The 22,306-nt window shown below is 34.7% G+C and overlaps 1 protein-coding gene across 6 annotated transcripts in view; it reads left to right on the plus strand.

Annotated features, from left to right (window-relative positions):
* ZBTB20 (zinc finger and BTB domain containing 20) overlaps nucleotides 1-22,306 on the plus strand; it is a 769,723-nt gene that overhangs the window by 40,817 nt on the left and 706,600 nt on the right. For 5 of the 6 annotated variants that reach the window (XM_019652234.1, XM_019652232.1, XM_019652230.1 and 2 more), the window contains exon 1: nucleotides 3,163-3,354. The exons of the other annotated variant lie outside the window; for it this stretch is intronic. The gene's annotated coding sequence lies outside the window, so the exon portion shown is untranslated. Of the gene's footprint in view, nucleotides 1-3,162; nucleotides 3,355-22,306 lie in introns of those variants that run through there. 6 annotated transcript variants of the gene reach the window in all.

Here is a 22,306-nt window from a genome sequence, read left to right on the forward strand (position 1 = left end):
AGTGGTGCTATGGTTAGTTCAATCCATGGAGCTCCAGTTCCAGCAGGGAGGGTGTATCTTGAACTCCAGAAAGTACTAAGAATGTGCCACTTACTGTGTTCGGAATCCAGTAAAGTGTGCAGATATGGAGAAAGTTGAGATATTGTGCATTTTTCACTAAGCCAAAATATTTGTTTTCCTTTTTTTTTAACCTTGAACTAGGTAGTTGTTCTTTAGAAAAGGTGGATAACCTTTATGGTCCTTTACATTTCTTTTGACTCATGCTTATAGAAAACAAATACTGTCTTCTTATTCTCCTTGGGTTAAAACCAAGCAAATAAAAAATACCTAGAATCTTATTTTAAAAGTCATGACGTACTAATATCTAATTTGAATCAGTTTGTCAAACTGTGAGGCTTTTGTGCTTTTTTTGTTTTAATTTTTATTGGGTAACATTGTGTTCTTTCCAGGACCCATCAACTCCAAGTCAAGTCATTGTCCTTCAGTCTAGTTGTGGAGGGCACAGCTCAGTTCCAAGTTAAGTAGCCATTTTCAATCTAGTTGGGGAGGGGGGCACGCAGCCCACCATCCCATGCGGGAATCGAACCGGTATCCTTGTTCAGAGCACACACTCTAACCAACTGAGCCACCCGGCCACCCCTGTGCATTTTTCTTCATACATTTCAATAAAGCCTCAGGGAAACAATAGGGCAATAGCAAGAAAACAGAACTGCCAGACTGAACAGTAAAGAGCGAAATGCGTGTTGGTCTTACACACACTAAGTGTATTTTAGAAAGGTTTTTCTCAAAAGTAGGGGTCGGTTACATCCCCTTGGGTGTGTATCTGTCCCCTGTGTATTAAGCATCCACCCTGAAGAGGGGTAAAGCACAACTACAGCACCGGACAATTAGAACTGGTGGTTTATAATGAGAGTGGAGGGTCTAGCTTTTGGTTTGTGAATAGAATTTTCCCAGGACAGTTTGTATAATATGAGGTTGGATATAGCCTTCTAAATTTCTGCGGTATAGATTATCTTTCCTTAAAATCACTAAAACAATATTGATCTCTGTTCTGAACATGACTGAAGATTTAATTGATATTCTAAAAAATTTTTGTCAGTTTGGTAAAGATACAGTCGATCCATAGTTACATACTGAAGTAATTAAGTTACTTATTTTATTAACTGAAAACTTTTTTTTTTTCAAGATTTTATTGGGGAATTGAGGGAGGTGAACAGACTAGTTGTCATTTTGTTCTTCAGTCTAGTTGTGGAGGACGTCACTTCACTGGCCCATGTTGGTATTATCATTGCACTCTTCCCGTGTGAGGCAGATCGGTTGCCGGCCACTGGGCGGCAGCTCATGGCGGCTCATGGCAACTCATGAAAGCGCATGCCTGCTGCCGGCCACTCACAGTAGCTTACGGCAGCCCACTACAGCCCCACTGCAGCCTACGCCATCTCCTGCGACTCATGGCAGCCCAGCTCCAGGTCGAGCTGTCATTCACCATCTTAGCTGTAGAGGGCGCAGTGTCACTGGCCCTAATGTGGGATCCGAACCGGGGTCCTGCTGCTCAGAGCTGACATCCCAAACCAACTCTTAACCAATGCGCCATTCAGCAGGCCCTGAAAACTAACTTTTAAATGAAGGAATTGATGCTTATATAGTAAAGTAGTTTTGCTTATGCAAAGAAACACATTCTAATTTTTGAAACATGGTGAAACACTAAACCATATAAAAGGAGGATTTTACAATTAATATACTTAGTATACAATTAATGATTGATGCCCAAATGCAGGGTTTGAGTAGGCCAGATCCATATATATATTATTTTTATTTTTATTTTTTTTGTGTGTAGATTTTTTAAAGAATGCTTGACCTCAATTGTGATTTCTTAAGTCCCATCTAAATGACACACAGCCAAACTGTATAGAAATACTTTAAGGAAGGTGGCTGTCTAGATAAAGAAGCAGTATCTAGTTTTTTTAAAATTGGGGACAAGGAGAAGGGCTTGAAATTAGTTCTGTTTTCTGATGTTGGTAATTCCATAGCTGCAAATATATTATTTATGGGAGAAAAGGCACCTGGGAGTGGGGGAAAAGGGGTGTGGAGCACGTGATGGGGCGAGGAGTGTAATCTCAGCATTGTTTTGGTTCTAGCATGTGAAAAAAGAATTGGTTAGAGGTATCAGGCAAAGAAAAACATTTCTTTTTCCTTTTAAGTAAGGTATATTTAGAAGCATTGATTATTCTTTTTTTTTCTTCTAATAAAAGAACAAGGGATTTCTGTTGTGGTTTCAGACCCACATTCTATGAAATCCTGTCCTGCTTGTGATGGAAGCTCCTTATGGGATTTATTTCTGTTGTTGTAACACTGTGTACTATGTGCATTGCACCTGTTCACGCAGAGTACATTGCATTGTGATGTTTATACAGATAGGTCCTTCAAACAAGAACCCAATCTGCCTTTTTCTAAAGCACAAGCCTATTAGTTACTTAATTAAACTCAATTCTGTTTTTGTCTGCAATTTTGCATGTGATCTTGACTTATTTACTAAGCAAGGATTTCTTCTTTGCAGTTATCAGTTTTGTCTGAGATCAGTTTTCCTATTGTATGGAGTCCTTCTTTCAGAGCCTCCTTTAAGACTTCTCTGACTTTAAAATCATTCCGAGGCTTTTGTCAGAGCAGATCTGTTGACAATCTTCTCACATTAAAAAAAATAAATTTAAAAGATTGTACAAATAAGCTATGCATTTCACTATTTCCTGCTAATGTGCAAAAAAAATGTTATTTATGATAATTACGTGTACTGTGTGCCAGAACTGAAACAATACATTCCTCATAGTGGAGCACAAATAAAGAAGGTGGAGCCAGCTGCTCTTAAACTGTTTATTTGCAAGCAGTAATGATATAGAGAATATACCTTTTTCACTGTGAGTCTGGCAACACTGAACCTGTTGCTGCATTACACGAGTTGCTTTTTGCTGGATAGGGGAAGGAAGGCTGGCTGTTGTCTGGTAGGAGGGCTTTGTCTGTGCCTTTCTCTCTCTGTTTCTTTCTGTTTTTCTTTCTCTCTCTCCTCTCTCTCTCTCTCACTCGCTTGCTCTCTCTCTCTCTCTCTCTCTCTCTCTCTCTCTCTCTCTCTCTCTCTCTCTTTCTCTCTCTCTCTCTGTCCCCCCTCTCCCTCCCTCTCTCTTGCTCTCTCTCTCTCTTCCCGTCTCTGTGGTTTGTAAGGTAGGTTGCAGTGTGTGTATATACACAACATCAAGAGCAGGAAAATGGACTCATTAGGGAGGCAGGCAGTCATTACCACTCACACTGTACTTCCAGGGAGACACCGATTATGAGAAGAGAAACTCAGCGCTGGGGAAGAAGGTAGGGCAGACAACTTTCAAAAAAAAAAAAAAAATCCTGCTTCCTCAATCCCCCCTCTACCTATCATCTCCTTCAGCCCCCAATGCTTTTATTCTTTCTCCCTTGAATTTTAATATCCAGATTTAAGTTTGACAGAGCTATTGCTAGCTTAAAATTTGGAACATCTATAGGAGGCCTACCCTCTGCTAATTTTCTTCCTACTTATTTAAGGGTGTGCCCTTGTGATTCAGTTGAATTACTTTAAAAATAATTACAAACAAACCTATTTTTCTCACTCAAGTACCAAATAAATCAGTATCTTTCACTCTGAAAACAGACCCCTCCGTATGTTTGTTAGTCTCTTTGCTTTTCTTATCTGTTTATGCAATTCCATCTGTCTGTCTATATATCATGTTGTCCCTATTTATTGCTAACTGGGTTTTGCTAGTTATGTGCCAGTGAGTTCTAGATGCAGTGCCAGTGCGGGTATTACTGAAGTCAGACTCCTGTTCTTTGTTTCACATTGAAGTTTAAAGTCCATATTTACAGTTTAAATCCTTGAAGCAGGTTCAATACTTTTTGCAGCATATTTATTTGATGACATTGGCCATAAGGTGAGGGGTCGTCATCGAGGGGTGGGTAAGAATATAGTAATTATTTTTATCATCACACACTCTTCTATATTACGTCTGGGGGGTGTATTTCGAAAGGACTAAGGTACTGTTTTGTAACTTTTATTTTGCAGATGGACTTTTATAGGGATATCACTGTGGTTAGCAAGAAAGCAAACTTTCTTAACAAGCAGTTTTTATCCTAGGTCAGTTTCCTTTTAGTATGTTACTGTTTATTTGTGCTTGGGGAGGGAGGAGTTGGGGGCTGGCCATCTTTTTACAAAGTGGAAGCTATGAAATGTATCAGGCTATCTTTTGCAACAACTGTAAGTATTCATTTAACATTTTGGGGGCTATAAATAATGTATTTGTTGTTTCAAACATCGTTTGGAGGTGCTCTTTTTCCCCTTTATATATATTTTTTCTTTTTTGTGGTGGGAAAAGTTGCATTTCACAACTAGCTGACATTGTTGAAGAGTTTTCCCAGAACAGTGTTCTTCAAAATTCAAAGGAGTAGTTAAATTGGACCATTTGAAATGGACTCCTTAATGGAGTTTTATTCAGATTTGCCTGAAAGTAAACTGCTATTCATTTGATAAAAATTAAGTCAGATAGCAAGATACACAAATACTTTCAGCATTTACATGAGCAGTGATAGAAAATAGATGCTGATCTATAGAGATCTTTGATAATAACATCACTTTTTTTGTAATAAATTATTTATTTAATAGAAGTAGCAGACTTTTTTTTTTTTTAAATTCCATTAGGCCTCTGACAACATAAAGAAGCCCATAAAGCAATAATCTTAACCCACCTGGGACGCTAGAACAGATTCCCAAACACATTCTCAAGGTTCAAACCTAGTAAAATGTTTATTAAAAATCCATTATTCCAAAAGGGTTGTGAACTTTTGCTGTTAAAAGTCTTTTTTCCCCCTTTCTTTTTAAAAATTTATTTGGAGACTTTTAATTTGCTTATATTTCCTAATCTGTTTTCTAAACTAGAAAGGCCAGCTTTGACCAAGAGTGGTACAAATATTAAGTATATTCAGGTCCTGTCAGAGGTTTTTTTTCCTAAAGAGGAACTTTTAGGGACGTCTATTGAAAGTGTGTGTTAATATGGTACACAGTATATGGTGTTTCAAATGTGATTTTCTCCATTTCAGGACTCTTGACTCAAAAATTTGTTTGAAAACAAAATGTTATGTCAAAAATGTGCATGTCTCATGCACCTGTCTGTCATTTTCTATATTAACATTGTGAGGACTATCTAAAATTCTATGCTTTTTTTCAAAAGAAATTTTTCATGTCTCTCTTGGTCAACAGTTCTCTTTTTCTGCACACATGTATGTGTGAAGATATCTGTGTTCATATATATGTACTTATGTATGTATTCTCATGTGTATGGTAAATAAATCACAGATTCTTTTCAGATATGATATTTTAAAAATTTCACGTTAAGCATATTTATGTTAACCAGAAGCAAACAAAAATGGAGAGGTTTTTAAGGAAAGATGAAAATTTCTTTTAACCTTCTAGAAAGAATAAAACAAAGTAAAAATTTAGTCATTTTAATGGTTGGCTTGATTTTTAGAATGTGTGTATGTTTTCTTCTGAATTATAATTCTTAGCCTTTAGTAGATCTAAAATATTTTTAGTATGGAAATAATCTTGGCATTTTCTGGGAAGTACTGTCACAGTCTAAATACAGCAGGACATTGTAAAATGTGCATAAGTAAACTTAAAACCAGTGTGCTCTGCTGTATAAGGTTTTGGAAAGCTGAAAGGCTGGTGCCAGAAAAATTCATTAACCATCCTTGCCGGCTTATGATGGGCTCTTTCTATCAGCACCTGAGATCTGCCTGTTGAGAGAACCTGAAGTCTTGGTCAGGTCACAATGTGTTTCTTTTTAATGTTGGAGCACACAGTTATCTAACACACCCACAAGAGGAAGTGCTGTAAAGCAGTTATTTCATACTTTGCCATGCCCTGTAGCTAAAACAACGTGGTACCGAGTAATGTGTGTGTGTGTGTGCGCGTTTTTTAACTCCTACCCCATGAAAATCAGCTTTGGCTCTTCGAAAAGGACCCAAACAGTGGAATGCAAGACAGTATAACTCAAATGCCAAGCACATGATGGTTTAAACTTTTTTTTTTTAAACTTAGAGGAAGATTCACTTGGTTTTTTTTTTTTAAATAAAAAGACTGTATAGTAATTTCCTGGATTTTACTCATTAAGATTTCAAAACTTGTGGTTACTTTTTCACATTTTTCTCCAGAAGCCATTCATCAAAAGGATAGCAGCTGCATACTTTTCCCCTGAAATGTGAACAAATAAATGGCATTCCTGTTTATCTATTTTTGAATTTTAATGATTAGTCCTTGTGCTAATTAACAAATTCCCGTATTCATAAAATCTGGCACTTCATAAATATCCAATTGTGTGATTATCTACACATGTTCTGGCTTTCTATAAATATAGAAATTATGAGTGAATGTGTTCATGGACTTGCCCAGCCTGAGTAGTGGCTGGTCCTGCTGCGGCACAGGAAGCTAGTTCAGATCCTGAGCAAATGTGTTGCCCCAGGGTCTGGCAAGGTGTGTGGAAGCAGCATCTGACTGATACTGCTAACCAGTACTCCTTTCTGGCAGAGGAAGGACCGATGTTGACATTCTTTGAATGCCACCAGTTCCAGCCTTCTTCAGTCCCAAGGGTGGCCTCTTTAGGTCTAAAAGTGGATAATGGATATTAGAGCTGACTAGCTAGCCTTGGAGGCCACTGTAGATATATATTTTAGCAAACTGCATTTTTCAGTGGAAAATATACTGAACTTCTACCAAAGAAGTAAGATAATATGCCTATCCTAAGTTCCTTAACCAGTGAGGATCAAATTAGCATGAAAAGTCACAGAGTGCTGCAAAGAAAATCTAGGTATTTTCACCTGTATGGCTGTATCGCAAGCAAATTATAGAAATCAGATATTGTTTACATAGAAACAGTCTACCCTACATCAAGAACAATAAACACTAGCAGTGAACAAGTGTGTACATGCAAGAGTTATTATTAAATTAGAAAACAACCCTTTTAAATGTTTTTTTCCACATTGTATAAGTCAGTGGTTACCTTATACAAGCACTAGGTCTTAATTGACAGTGCTACTAGAGTAAGCCTTGGCCATTTGATTCTTCGCTCCAAACTTTCAAGTCAAGTATAGGATTCCTAGGTATTTAGCAAAAGTTGAAACATATGATTTTCCTGAAAACCTATTTCATTTGTATTGCTTAAGTAATTTCTAGCATTTTGTAGAACCCTCAGGAATTATAGCCAGTGTTAATAACTACAAAAATCCTTTTAATTCTTTACCAAAAATTCAAGGGCAGTATCTATATCCTAGAAATTCTAGGGAATGCTGAATTCATATGTTTTCCTGTATCATAGATAACTATATATTTAATCACCAAATACCATTGATGTTAATTATGTTTAATGTATCCAAAATATATTTCTTGAGCTCTTCTAATTTCAATATAGGCAAGATTCTGAGGCTGTGGGAAGAAGCAATGCTAACTATTATTATTATCATGTATGTGTAACCACTGCAGCAGATGTTGGAAGCATTGGAGGGTCTATAAGAAAAAAGAGCTTTTCTACCACACTGGCTGTTCGATTGTAATAATGACTAAGTGGCATGTTATTTTTGCACTAAACTGGGGGAAAATTATGCTCAACTTGAGCTTCATAACCTCTTTTCTACTCCAGGATCAAGTCTTTTGGTGATTCTACAGTTACTTGAAAGTAATCATCTTGAGGACATGGAGCTTGCCTTTCTGGAATCTTTTGACACTCAACTGAAACTTCAGGTCCGGGGTGTTTTGTAGTTCAGTTAACCAATGCAACCCTTATATAACCATTTTAATTTAGGGCAAGTTAGCTCCTGACTTCCAAGTGAGAATGAGAGATGAGAAGCAAGGACTGAGTTAACTGACCCATTTAGTTACCAGATAGAAATTGAGGCTATTATTATTAATTTCTGAATATTCAGTCTTACCTTTGAAACTCAGTTGGAGAGGGTGGTAATTATAGCATCATTTACCTTCTCGATATTAAAAGTAATTTTGTCACTGAATATTTCTGTGTCTCAGGGTAGAATGAATTCCACATACATATTACACGTTATGCATTTAGAATGTTAAGAATTTATTGGAAAACTTTCCATATTAAATAACTAATGTAAGGATTTGCATTCAATAAATATAAAACTATGTAATGGAGTTTGGGGTTTTTAAAAATTAAAAAGATGTCCAATAAATTGAAACTACAAATGGCAATAATTACGAATCTTATTCATAATAGAATTATTTTATTCATTGGAAATTCTTAATTTAAACTTTTTTTAAAGCCATGTTTGAATTTAAACTGTTTAAATTTTGATTATCCCTAATGTTTAGAAGGCTTTGTTTTTTTTTGTTTTTTTTTTTACTGAATGAGCCCGGATATTTTCTATTTTTACCTTTCTTTTCAGAAATGTTCTCTAAATTACTGTTGTAATCAAATTGTGATTTGTTGTTGGCAAATTCCTTTTATAGTATGAGATTCTTTCTAGTAAATGAAATGCAACTGAGAGAAAATTAGGGTAATGTTGTCGGTTTGCTCAAGTACCAAATTAAAGCTTAGTAAAAAAATTATTACTAGCAGAATACTATCAGTGTTTTAGGTTATGTAATTTTTCTGGTAGATGTATGTATGTATATGAAAACTATATGGCTATTATTGTAAACAAACAAAACCCCTTATTTAGACACCAAGACATTTAAACAGTTGGAATGTGGTCCTCTCTTTTCTTGTTTAAATACGAACGAAGAAAATATAGTCGCAAAAGTTGCTTTATACTGTTGAATTTATTTTTGTTTTTTTCTCTTTTCTTTTTTCAAAAATTCTGGACACACTAAAATTTCTTTGGGCTCCATAAATGTACTTTGGGTCTGCACATGTTTAATAATGTCTCCATCTTATTGGTCGTTTGCACATGTTACCTGGGCTTTAGGTTGGGCAAAAAGAACTGGAATAGTTCTTCCTTTTTGGATTCCTCAAACCAACAGTGACCTTTATCCTCTCGCCTTATCTCTATAGGGGAGAATAGAGACCATTAAGAAGCAAATGGAGATCAGAATATAAGTAAAGCTGGGGGAGGGCATAGGTGCTTTTGAAGCTTCTAAATTTATAAGTCTAATGAAAGAAATACTTTCTCTCCAGCCCTCAATAAAAGCCACCCAGCCTATCAGACAGTACCATCTTCTCCCTATTCCCATCGAAAGCAGAGCTACCTAACTTGGTTCTCTACTCCAGGACATTCAATGGTTCCACCAAAAGATGATCATTGAAGAGAAAGTCATAACATCTCACATTTATAATACATTCACTGCCAGGTGTTCTTCATACTTTTTGCCTTTTAAGCCTTGAGTTTAGAGTTTTGAGCAGATTTTCATAGTTGGTAGACATATTTTATTTGTTTTGATAAGAAGCCTTCCCAACAAAGCAGTACCAAGACATGTCGCAAAACAGCATCATGAGTTTAATTAAAATGGATGAAATGATTGAGTGAATAAGTTATTGTGTATGTATTTCCTGTCTCAAAATAAAGTGAAATACTTTTTATATTAAACAAAACAAAAAAACAACTCTAAACTTCCTATCAGTCTGAATGGATTCAGGTTTCTTTTTACAAAATGGCTTTCTGAAACCATTTTGTACAGCAGTTTTGACCAGCACATTCTACTCCATTCCCTGCCCACTTGCTGCTTAGCTTTCTAAATGTTGAATGAATGTGACTAATTGATTAGTTTAAAAAAAATGCTTATTCTTGTAACAGGCTCAGAATATAGCCATAGATAGGAAGATGTGCTAGGACTTATATGCAGTAGTTTCAATCCTATCAATTTAGTGTGAAAATACATGAGTTGAAGTTTTAGAAACTAATTATTTTTCTAGTATGTTGAGAGAAACCCTATGGTGTGGTAAAAACAAAACAAAACAAACAAAACACTGAAGCACTGCCTTGGAGAGCAGGAGGCATTAATTAATGCTAAAAAGGATTTAAAGTGGTTAAATCTGTAGGCCAGGTTTCTAGTCCTAACTGACTATGATTTTGCATTAATCAGAATCTCTACCCCTCAGTTTCCTTGCCTATAAAGGGAAAAACGTTCCTTTTCAGGTTTTATTTTAAAGAATGTGTGATTTTATTTTAAATAGCTATATAGGTAATTCTGCTGGCATTTTCTACCTATAAAGCACAAACCTATGGAGAGACATGTAGGTTGGTAATAATTGAATAAAAGTAATTTAGGTGATCGGAGAGAGCAACACGCGCTTTAATTTTTTTGGTGATGGTTGCTCTCAGCTTAAGTGGATGTCACAATGTATTATTAGGTCTATTTAATGATTCAATAAATGGAATAAACCAAAAATTGTCATTTTTCAGACAAAGTGACATAATTGCCTATGGGTGGTTTGATTAAAGGGCTGCTTTTAACAGAGTGAAGCAAAACATGGTTACTATGGTTCTGTTCCTCCTCACTGGCCACTAGATGGAGAGGCGGTCCATGTCCGCGGCCTTGCACACGGTAAACATCTCACTCCTGACTTTCTACTGGCAGAGCTGCACGATATGTCTTTGGACATTTCTATGAACACACACATGACATTTTGCAGAAGCCATTAGAGGATATGTTCTCTTCTATGCAGGCATGATGTGATATTTATGAAATGCAAACTGATTTGCTTCTTTGGGTACTCGATGCTGGTAGACCTAGCCGGCCAGTATTACAACTCTGATTTTGTCAATAGTTGTCACAGTAGGGCCTTTTGCCTCTTTCCAATTTGTCCTTTTAATAAGGGCCCTGAAATGAATGTCAGCGCCACAGTGCCACCTTGTGTCCCAGTTGCTGTGAGATTTACTGATGCATGAGCCAGGAAAAAGAATAGGACATTTGCAAAAATTTGGCAAATTGTTTCAAATTCTGATATTGCAGTAGCTGCACACACACACACACACACACACACACACACACACACACACAAAAAAAAAAAATCTATGTTTTAATGTGTTTGGAAATCCTTACCACCCAAGGAGAAGTTAGGATGAGTGCACTTTACCCTTTCTCTCATCCAGTGTATATTAAAAATGTACTTAAAAATTTCCAGGCCCAAACACAGATGTGTCCAATTTAGAATGGGGGCTGAGGAAGGCGAGGATTGTTGCAGATATTCACCTAATTCCTATGGCTTACAAAGCCTCAGCTCCACTGCCTCAGTGAGGGCTCCTTCTTGCACTCTCAGAGCAACTTTTACATGCATACTTTGATCGCATTACTTTCCACATTGTATTGCCATTGTTTGTAAGCATATCATCCAACTAAACTGTGAGCTCCTTGAGGATGGTGTCTGTCTGATTCATCCTTCTGCCTCCAGAACTTTCTATGGAATTCAGCCCAGAGGTACTCACATGTTTGTGGTCGGAATGAATGATTATGTCCGGCTGGTTTATAACTTCTCATTTGTTTTATTTTTATTTGTTTGAATTTTAAGTAATTTTAGAGGCTTTTCTCTTTGGAAAAAACACCTGATGGCACATCCTTTCCAAACATCCTTTTATAAATTTACTTTCTTTTATGTTAAAGTGATGATTTCTCTTTTTGATTATGAAAGCTAGTGTATTGCCACTTCATGAATGTGTATGTTAGTTGACTTTTGGATAAAGATACATAATTTCTAATTCTAGCTTTATGAGAAATTTGCTGTCTTGGGTGAGATATTTAACCTTTTTAGGTCTGTTTCTCATGTTTAAACGAGCAGGTGGACTAGTTGATATTAAGGTACTTTTGACTAAGGTTTTTTTTTATAGGGATCGGACACATGTTAGTATTACTTTAGTTGTGTTTGGTTTAACAGTTTTTAAGTACTATGATAGCTGAAAAATTGCTAGCCTTTGAAAGTACTGTTTGATATCCCATGTTTTATAAGAGGAAACTGAGGCACAATGTTGCACTACAAATGGGCAGGGTAAATCGTATTGTATAATAACTGATGAGCATTCTGATTTTTTGTTTGTTTTTAATTTTTTTTGTTTGCTTTTGGTTAATTGAACTCCACTTGCCTTCTATCCTTTAACTATAAAATGAATAAAACTACAACAAATTTAAATAGCAAGATAAACCCATGCTTTGGTATAGGATTATAGGCTACTTAAAATTTAGAGACTCTTCCATGCTATGTTAATTTTTTATTACACTTAGAAATGAGTGCTAAGTTTTAAATTTCAGATTTTTGCAAGGTATTTACATCTGGGATGTTTAGTCCATATATTACCATAAATATCACCAAACTGTATGAATTTGGGTAAGTTGCTTAAGCTTTTTAAAGCTTGTTTTGTTATTTGCAGAAAAGTACCATATTTTGCCATGTTTTATGTGCTCTCATGTATAATGCTCACCCACGTGTTTGGCCCAAACTTTCAGGGAAAAAGTCTTTTGTTTTAATTTTTTAATTCAAATTTTTATTTGTTTACATTTAGGTACTTATTTTTTTGTATTATAAAGGAATTTTAGGATTTGTTTTTTAACATATTATGGTACAATAAATGTTATGTAACAAATAATTATAAAACACAAGAACAGATACAAGGTACAAGAAATTTTATGTACTGGTAACAAATTTACATTATTTATGCATCATAGAAGGCCAAGAACTCTTCATCGTTGCAAGTTTGTCATAAGTTCAACAAAACCAATTATTGTATTCCAGTGTATTATTTTGCACACAAATATCGTTATTGATTTCTGGAGTTACACTTTTAACTCATAAACAAATAAAAGGATTAAAAATATTTATATAGATACGGAATTAGTACTACCCATGTATAATGTGCATCCTTATTTTTCCCTCACAAATTTGGGCAAAAAAGTGCATATTATACACGACAAAATATGTAATAATAAATGTTGCCCTTCCTGTCTTCCTCATAAAGTTATTGTGAGGATTAAATGAGTTCATGTATGTGGAATTTCTCTGTAAATAGTAAAAGCTTATGCCAGTTTAATAACATTTATTGTTATTACTGCTCTAATTAAAGAAAGATAGATAATAGAAACCTAAATCAAAGCAAAATACATAAATTAAAAAAAAACACTGAAACTCACGTAATTTCTTAGTTGGGTGCTTCTCAGTGGTGGTAGGCTCTCGAAGATGATTTGATATGTTTGCCCAATTTTCTATATTTTGGTTTAAAAACCTGTAATAATAATAATGATAACGCCTTTGAGCTTATCAAAATTATGTTTTCTTTAAATAAATATTTTTACCCTTCATTCTTAAGCTCTTTTTTGACAGTGATATTTATTAAAATAGAAGGTAAAAAATTTAAAATAACCGAATATGGAAAAATTGTGTATACCTTTTTGATATTGTTATTATTGGACTTCAGTTCAGTGGTTCTTAAACTTTAGTGTACTTAAGACTTATCTAAGTACAGCCACTGTGAAGAACGGTTTGGAGGTTCTTCAAAAAATTAAAAATAGAACTATATTATGACCCAGCAATTCTACTTCGGGGTATTTACACAAAGTAATCCAAAACACTGATTTGAAAAGACACATGCAACCCTATATTCATTGCAGCTTATGTACAATAGTCAAGATATAGAAGCAATCCAAGTGTCCATCAATGATGGTTGGATAATGGAAATGTATATACATATACAATGGAATATTACTTGGCCATAAAAAAGAATGAAATATTACCATTTTTGACAAGATGGATGGACCTAGAGGATATTATGCTAAGTGAAATAAGTCAGACAGAGAAAGACAAATACCATATGATCTCATTAATATGTGGAATATAAGGAACAAAATAAATGAACAAACAAAGCAGGAACAGACTCATAGATATGGAGAACAAACTAACAAACTGATGGTTGCCAGAGGGGAGGAGGGTTGGAGAGTTCGGTGAAAAAGGTGAAGGAATTAAGATATACAAATTGGTAGTTATAAAATCGGGGGATGTAACGTACAGTATGGGGAATATAGTCAGTAATGTTGCAACTATGTATAGTGCCAGGTGAGTACTAAACTAATCAGGGGGATTTCTGCATAAATTACATGAATGTATAACCACTAAGCTGTACACCTGAAACTAATACAGAGGGTGCCCAAAAAATGTTTACACATTTTAAGAAAAGAAAAAAACTGTATTAAAATTGTAATAATACATACCGATAACAAATGATGAATACAAATCATGTGTATACATTTTTTTGGCACGCCTGGTAACAAAATAATATTGACGGTCAACTGTAACTGAGAAAAAATAATTAAAAAAAATAGAATTGCCTAGGGTGTTTGTTACAATTCAAATTTCTGAGCTTCATCTCTAATTGGTCTGGGGTGGAACTAAGGCATTGTGGGTCTGAGCTGGTCTAAAAATGTTAGAAAATGCTACTTTCCTTGACTATTGTACATCATAATCAGCTGGGGTCTTTTAAAGTGCTGATTTCTAGGTTCTACTCCCAGATATATAGTTCAGAATCTTTAAACTGGTATTCAGACACCTATATTTTACAAAAATTACTTCATAAACTCTAATAATATTGTAAAGTTTAAGCATCACTTCTTTTGTTTTTAGGGTATGTTGATAAAATATATTTATAATTGCACATATCATCTTCATTTATATTATTCTTTAAACATAAACTTACTTTATATATAAGGGCAAAGTTGCAACTGTAACAGAAATTTAGGCTTGAAAAACAATTGCCATTCTTGCCCTATAACCTCAAAATTAAGGGAAAAAGTTACTAAGTGCCTTCTGATAAATTGCTTAATTTTTACAATAACTCTATCGTATACCCTGGTTTTCTGCCTATATTATAGACACACAAAAAAACTGAAGCTCATAAATTGCCAAGTTCACATAGCTGTTAAGTGTCAAAGCCAGGATTCAGAGCCTATACTTTTTCTATTCTATTATTTTTTCCCTAATTCAGTAAATCTTTACCAGGTTCCTGTTATGTTAAATGATAATATCTAGCTTTGAGGGCCCCAAAGTGCATTATTGACATGGTATAATAATTACCGTTTACACCATGTAAAGTAAATTGAAAACTTTTTTCTTGTTTTTCATTGAGAAATAATTTTTAGCTGGAGGTAAAATTCAAGTTTTCTCAGCAGTCAGATGGTTCTAACTAGTAATAATAATCATAACTTTTGAATTGTTGAAGAACATTGTCTACTGGATCTTTTAACCCCCATGCCTGTGCTATGAGGTATTTATTAACACAGTTTACAGATTAAGGAAGCCAGACGTGGGATGGTTAAGTGAATTACCCAAGATGGCAGGTCTAGTTAAGTGACAGAACCAAGATTGAACTCTGGTTCACTCTAACTTTGACAGCAAAGTTAGTGTTCTTAACTACCAGCATATGCAATTTCTGACTCTGCTTTACAGTTAACCTCCAGAATCAGACTGTTCCTCCATTTGATAAGCACAAGCTACTACATTGCACTGTGTGGGACATCAGCTCACTTCCTTTGTGGGAGACAAACCCTTTTGCCGCACTCAATCAGTCCAGTAATATTTTTTTTAACTCTTGTAAAGTTTGGCGTTAATAATGAATAATGCCTTAAGGAAGTCAGTTGACATGAGCAATCTTTTGTTTATATTTTTATTTGAGAGTTGAAACTCTTTGATGGGAAAGATTATCTGAATGAAAATTTCAATCTTACCTATTATGACCTGCCATGAAACTTAACAATTTCATGGCATATCCATTGTTACTGGTCTTAAAATAATTGATTTGCATTTAAAATCCAATGAGAGTATTAGTAGATTCAATACAGTAGTGCTCATTCAATCTAAAAACTGATTCCTGAGCATTCCTAATGTTCTTGTTGAAAAAAAAAAAGGCCTCATAGCATAAAATGACAGCCTGTGTACACAGAGTAGTATACAAACTAATATAATTTCTCATTTAACCATTATATGAATTGCTAAAAATATTCTTTTTATAAATTTAATAATATTTTAAATGCAATAGGGGCCTTAACAATTTAAAGGAACCCTGAAATGTATCTTTTAGATGTGAAAATAATCATGGTTTTATAAATGTTGATATACATATATTTGGGGGATATTCTTAATACATCTATAATTATGTATTAAAAGATACATTTTTTAAAAGACCCACAAAGTCACTAACCAGGGGATATAGTGTTGTCTTTAGCAGGCTTTCAAGTTTATTGGAAATTTGGGTCCTATTTCAATTTTCATCTCTAAGGATGGTCTTTTTTCAAATGGCATCTTTTTAAATTTTATCAAGTGAATGAATGCTACCATGAAGAGAGAAAGGTGAAAATATAAAGTGAAGAACTTTACCTATACTCCTTTTTCAGATGTAGAAATTAAAGCATGATTTCTTAAATAAAGTTCCATTTAGCAGCAGAGCATAAATTGGAAAATTTGGTCAGTGATTTATTTAGGCTCCACAGGGAAAATCCTGTAGGGTGTTTTCAAATATCCTAAATTTATTTTGATTTGAGACCAGCTTAAAGGCCATGTCTATCTTAAAACAGTTCTCCATTTTCCTGAGAAAAATTCCAGTGGGGCTAGTTGTGGGAGGTAGTATCCCAACAATGAACCTTTTGGGGCCAAATAAGCACTTTAACAGAACTTGCTCCATCCCTTTCCTTAAACCAAAGCCTGCCTTGCCCACTGGGCTTGTTTAACTTTGACTGCTAATTTTATTTCTCTGCAGAGGCAAAGGAGACAGGAAAAAGGAGGGAAAATAACTGATGGCATGTAGCTGAGGTTTTGGCTCAGGACATAAATTTAAAAGATCCTAGGCAGTGTAGGGATGCAGAAAGCAGTTGGTGTTTGAAACTTACCTCTGTTTTACAGATTAAGAAATAAAATCCAATAGAGGTAGAATAACTTGCCCAAAGTTACCCCATAGTTTCCAGTGTTGGGAATCATCCTGGAAACCAGGTTACTCATTGTTTCAATAAGACAGTTGGACAACCCAGTTTCACTTTTGGTCAAGATGCCCCCTTCTAATATCCCTCCCCTGCTCCCTTTTCTTTTTCTTGCTACTGTCTTTTAACATCTAAAAAATCATTCTGCTTATATTTTCAGGTTTAGAAGCTGGTTGAGCAAATATGTTTTGATTATTAAGACCATTTAGAACTAGCTGAGCTGTGAGGACAGTACCTATCATGTTAAGCCTTCTGCTTTTATTTTATTGGGGTTATGTAAAGTAATGGACATGGAACTAGAAAATAAAAATGGCTTTGAATAAATTGGGTCTGAGCTTATAGCAGAGCTCATTAAAAATGTGATGGACCCCTAATCAAGGATAGGCTATTTTTTTTAAAGTTCTAATTACAGTTGATCATAGGATTTTGAAATAAACATATGCTATGTTTTGACACTTTGTCTTCGAAATTGATGTCATTATATGGCTTTAAGGTGGAAAGAGGACCATGACAGAAATATAAATCAGAACCTTAGTCTTCCATAAAGGGTTTATAACTGCCCCCTTTTTGGACCTGGTGGAAAAATTGTTTCTTGGCCCTAGTATCATTCTGTCAAAGCTGTGAGTATACTCGTATATTGAGTCAATTTCTCACTTACATAATAAATATTTGCTTTAAAAAATAAGGTAAAACATTTTTGGTATTGAGGTGCCTGATGAGTATTACCATTTGCCTCTTAATGCCATTAGTATAGTTCTAGACACCAAACAAACAACTAGAATGAGTTTTATTTGGTTACTAGCAACTAGCTAAATGAATATGTAGCAGAGCTTAGAAGTAATGCCATCATATCAGACATGGTATGAACAGGCTCCAGTGCACTATTGAGCCCCCTAAATTATTATTAGGAAATATTTATTCAGAGCTTCAAAATCCCAATGAAACCCAGGGTTATATCCTCATGTTGACCCATTGCAGACTTGGTTTCTAGTCTAAGAATTTCAGTTTGAATTGATTGAGGTCAGAAGGAACTACACATTTGATATACCAAAGGTGTCCTATCTACTTACACATAGTCGCTCATTTCCTTAGGAGGTGGTGGTTGTTTTGTATGTCTTAGTAATAGGGTGCGTGATAACAGCACACACAGGCTAATTGTTAGAATATAAGGCTTTGATAGAAATGGAACATAGGCTTCTGGTAATACTCTTAAATTCTCACCAATTGGCAGGAAATTAAATATGGTTCTCTAAGAAAAATATTACAGAAGGCTTAAACTAGAAGTGGTTAAAAAAACAAAAAAAACCTCTCATAGGCATTGAGTTATTTTCTAACCAAAAAAGTAATTTTCCTTTTATCTATATCTTTATAAGCCTTTAAGATGAAAGAGGATAGTCACAGCTGTATATGACAGTGACCTAAAAGTGTAAATTATAGTTAGTGGAGTTTGGGTAATCTTGAGGACAAATATAATTCAGGATATTTATCAGTGAGCTAAAAGGGGAAATGTTATTTTCAGCATACTGCAAATAAAATGCTTAATTAAAATTCCCTAAAAAGGCAACAACTTGTTCCTAAGAAATTACTTTGCTATTGAAGAAATTAAGACCAGGAAAGAAGAAGAAAGAAAGAGGCTGATGGTTACAAATTTTTACTTACATTTAGGTAATTTTAAAAATTGTTCTTATTAATTCCTAAATTTGAGTGAGAGTGAACTGGGATTAGATTAATTGCCACTTAAATACGCAGTTCCAGGGTTGTAGGCATCTTTCTGAACCAGGTTGGAAAGACCATAGAAAAAATTCTAGTGTGGAAATTATATCTCATGTGGTGAAACAAAAATTCAAAAAGTTTCCTTTTATAATAAGGTGAAAGTGGTTACCAAAGAAACAAAAGTTTCTTATCACTCTGCCCGAGGCAAATGTCACATATTAAGCTTAAAATGAATTCTCCTCTCCTGGATGCACACAACTGTTATTAAGGCCTTGGAAATTATGCACACATAGGAAAAGAGGACTAAGAATTTCTGGATGCATTTGAATAAGCATCCACTGGGGTATAGAGGCTATCTTATACATGTGGATACTTTAGTGCTGAACTGGCCAAAAATCAGTTTTTACTATTTACCTTTTACTTGGATTTAACTTGAAATGGAAGGATTGGTTTTTCATCTTAAAAGAAGACTTTATTTTAGTGAGAGCTAGGTTCCCTGGTGGCCTGAAAGAGTTAATGCAGTTTCCAAGAGTGTCCAACTTACTTCCAGGGAGCAGTGCGTGCATGTGAGAGTCTGGCTCCAGGATATTTGTTCACATCCCAAAACCAATTTGGCACAACTTAAAATGTCTGCTAGGGAGAGGATTCAGAGTGTTGTTAGGCCACGCAATTAGTGTTTTATTTCATGAACACCAAATTCAACCAATAGTGTTTTGTTTTAAAGAGGAGCTTGAAATTCACAATAACGGGTTTCATTTATCAGAGCCATATGGGACTCACCATCTTTGGATATATTTGTAAGGCTTTCACAAAGAAGACTCCTTAGGCATCTCAGATTTCACGGATTGGAGGGCAATCTGGATGAATATCTTTTTTGGAAATGATGAATTATCTTTTTCATATGTAGTCTCCAATTTCAGTAATCCTTGAGAAGCCCCCCCCCCAAAAAAAACCCAACAATAACAACAACAAAAACAAAAACAAAAAACAGGCAAGTTAAGTAAACCTCAGCTTATTAGCTTTTACTGGAAAACAAAGACCATGATACTTAGATCTGGTTCAGTGTACCTTTAATGTTGAAATTTGGCCATTAATCATTATGTTTTGTGACATGGCATTTATGAGAGGGAAGGTGGGTTCTAAGTCTTAACCTATTTTTGCACTTTTTGCTAGTTCTGTCATGGTCATATGTCAATAGATCGTTGGGGAACTATCTGCAACTGAAAATATAGCACTGTGGTTTTTTTGATGTTTACCCAAGATTATTTCTTTGCGGCCTCCTCTTTTTCCATACTTCTCTGATCATTAGGCGTCTAGCTTAATGCAATATATTCTTTTTTTATTGTGAAATAAACATTTTTAAAATTAGTTTCAGCTGTACAGCACAGAGCAATAGTTACACTTTTTACCCCTCAAAGTGACAATCCCCTCCCCCAATCCGCCACCCCACTTCCCCCTCCCCTCCTTATATTGAATCCAGCTGGACACCAGAGGTCCTTCTCCACAACAAATTTTTTGAAAATATTGTTTACACAGCTTTTGCATACATTTGCATTATTATTATTTTTTAATTATAGGAGGTGTACAGTGCAGTGATCAAGCCTCCACCCCATCCATGATGCGGTCTCCCTAACAAGACATGTGACCATCTGACACCCTACAAAATATTTACAACATTATTAATTATATTCCCCGAACTGTCTTTCATATCCTTGTGGCAATATTGTAGTTACCTATTTATGCTGTCTAATCCCTTCCCCTTCTCCCTCATCCCCACCCCCCTCCCAACTAGCATTCATCAGTTGTTCCTCTATATCTCTGAGACTATTTCTGTTTACTTTGCTCGTTCATTCAGTTTTTTAGATTCCACATATAAGTGAAATCATATGTCTTTCTCCGATGCAATATATTCTTGAAAATGTCTATAATAATTGATTTTTTTGAGAAATCTCATATTTTTCCACTCATCTGTAAATTTAGAGATTGAAAAATAAAATCAGAATGATCTTCATTTAGCCATTTAACAGTGGTTGCTAATACTTTAACTTTGGGTTCCCAATTTCTCTTAAAGCTATTAATGATCAATAAACAAATATTTAAGTGTTTACTAATTACAAATGAATATATTTTTAAAACAAAGTGCTATTGTGTTATGATAGGTAACCACTATTTTTAGGTTTACAAATTTTTTTTCTCAGCTCTGTAGGCTTTCTTATAAAGGACAGATTTGATTCTGTTTGATAAACCTGGTAAATCAGAATATTTGCCAGTCATAAACACTATGATAACAATTGCTACTGACCTATATAAAGTCTATGTAAACTTCTTAAGGAAGGTAATTTCAGTTTGATTTTAAATTGCTATGGTAAGTTGGCAATTACTTAGAATAACATTTGTTCATCTTTAAATACCATTTTATTGTATTCAGCCTTATTTTATTACCCTCTATTTGGGAAAAAAACCAAAACAAACCTTTAACACTTCATTTGCTAATTATGTTTAGATTAGCATGTTTTAGGTTTTCCAGAGAATGTCTGCTATATTTTGTTCAGTTTTGAGCATGATGAGTAGCATTAAAATAAAATACAGTATATTCTTGGCTACCATGTAAACTTTCTGTTGATACTGGTGTCATGTATTTTAAATACTGTTTTATAAAGATTCAAAATTCTACTCCCTCCCATTTCTTCTCTAAAATACATTATATACCACAGAGAGAGCACTTAGACTTCTGTAACATTGCACTCCTGGAGAGTACACACTTGTATTGCTCTGTGTCATTGATCCCCACACTGTAGGTTGATGAGGCTGCTAGACAACTGATAGAAGAAACTTGGAATTATAGAATGAGCTATAATTGCTTAAATCAACTTGAGCGTTAATTATGCTGGATGGTTGACTGTCTCATCTTCGTTCTATATTTTATTCTTAGTCAAGCATTCTAAAATCATTTAATGAATATAATCAATTGTTAAAACACTCCTAGGATTAAGTTATATTATTTCCTTATTTCTACAAACATGGGCATCAATGACCCAATGAAAGTAAGTGTTTTTACCACAGAAAAATTCATTATGGAACTAAATATGAACTTTTTTTTTCTTTTTTTGGCTGATGCCTGGTATTTTCCATAGGAATTCTGAAATATTTTCTTTGAGAAAATGATATAGTGAGATAGTTGAAATAGTGGTCAATAGCAACAATGAAATTAAAGATGGCAGAAAGACTCAGGATAGAATGTATGGCTATAAATACAATGGCATTTCATAGGTCTTTGGATTTAGTATAAACTGTAGGCTGTGGAGAGAAGATAGACACGTGGATCAAACGAGAAAATGCAGATGTAATGATCAATGGTTATTTATGCATATTCCTACTAAAAGACAGATGATAGTGGGAAGGACATAATTTGATGGAGTGTATGTGTGAATGCTGTAATGGTTGGATGCTGAGAGAAGGATAGTGTGAAGAATAGATACAAGGATTATATGTACTTGTGGCTATAACTGACTACTTTTCTGCATTTACACTGAGTTTCTGTTGTAGGGATGAATGGCTCCTATATATAACATTCTTGGTATAAATAGAATCCATAAATCATTGGGGTTGAGCAGGAATTTTATTTGC

Source organism: Hipposideros armiger, unplaced genomic scaffold (assembly GCF_001890085.2).
Source record: "Hipposideros armiger isolate ML-2016 unplaced genomic scaffold, ASM189008v1 scaffold_176, whole genome shotgun sequence".
NCBI classification, from domain to species: Eukaryota; Metazoa; Chordata; class Mammalia; order Chiroptera; family Hipposideridae; genus Hipposideros; species Hipposideros armiger.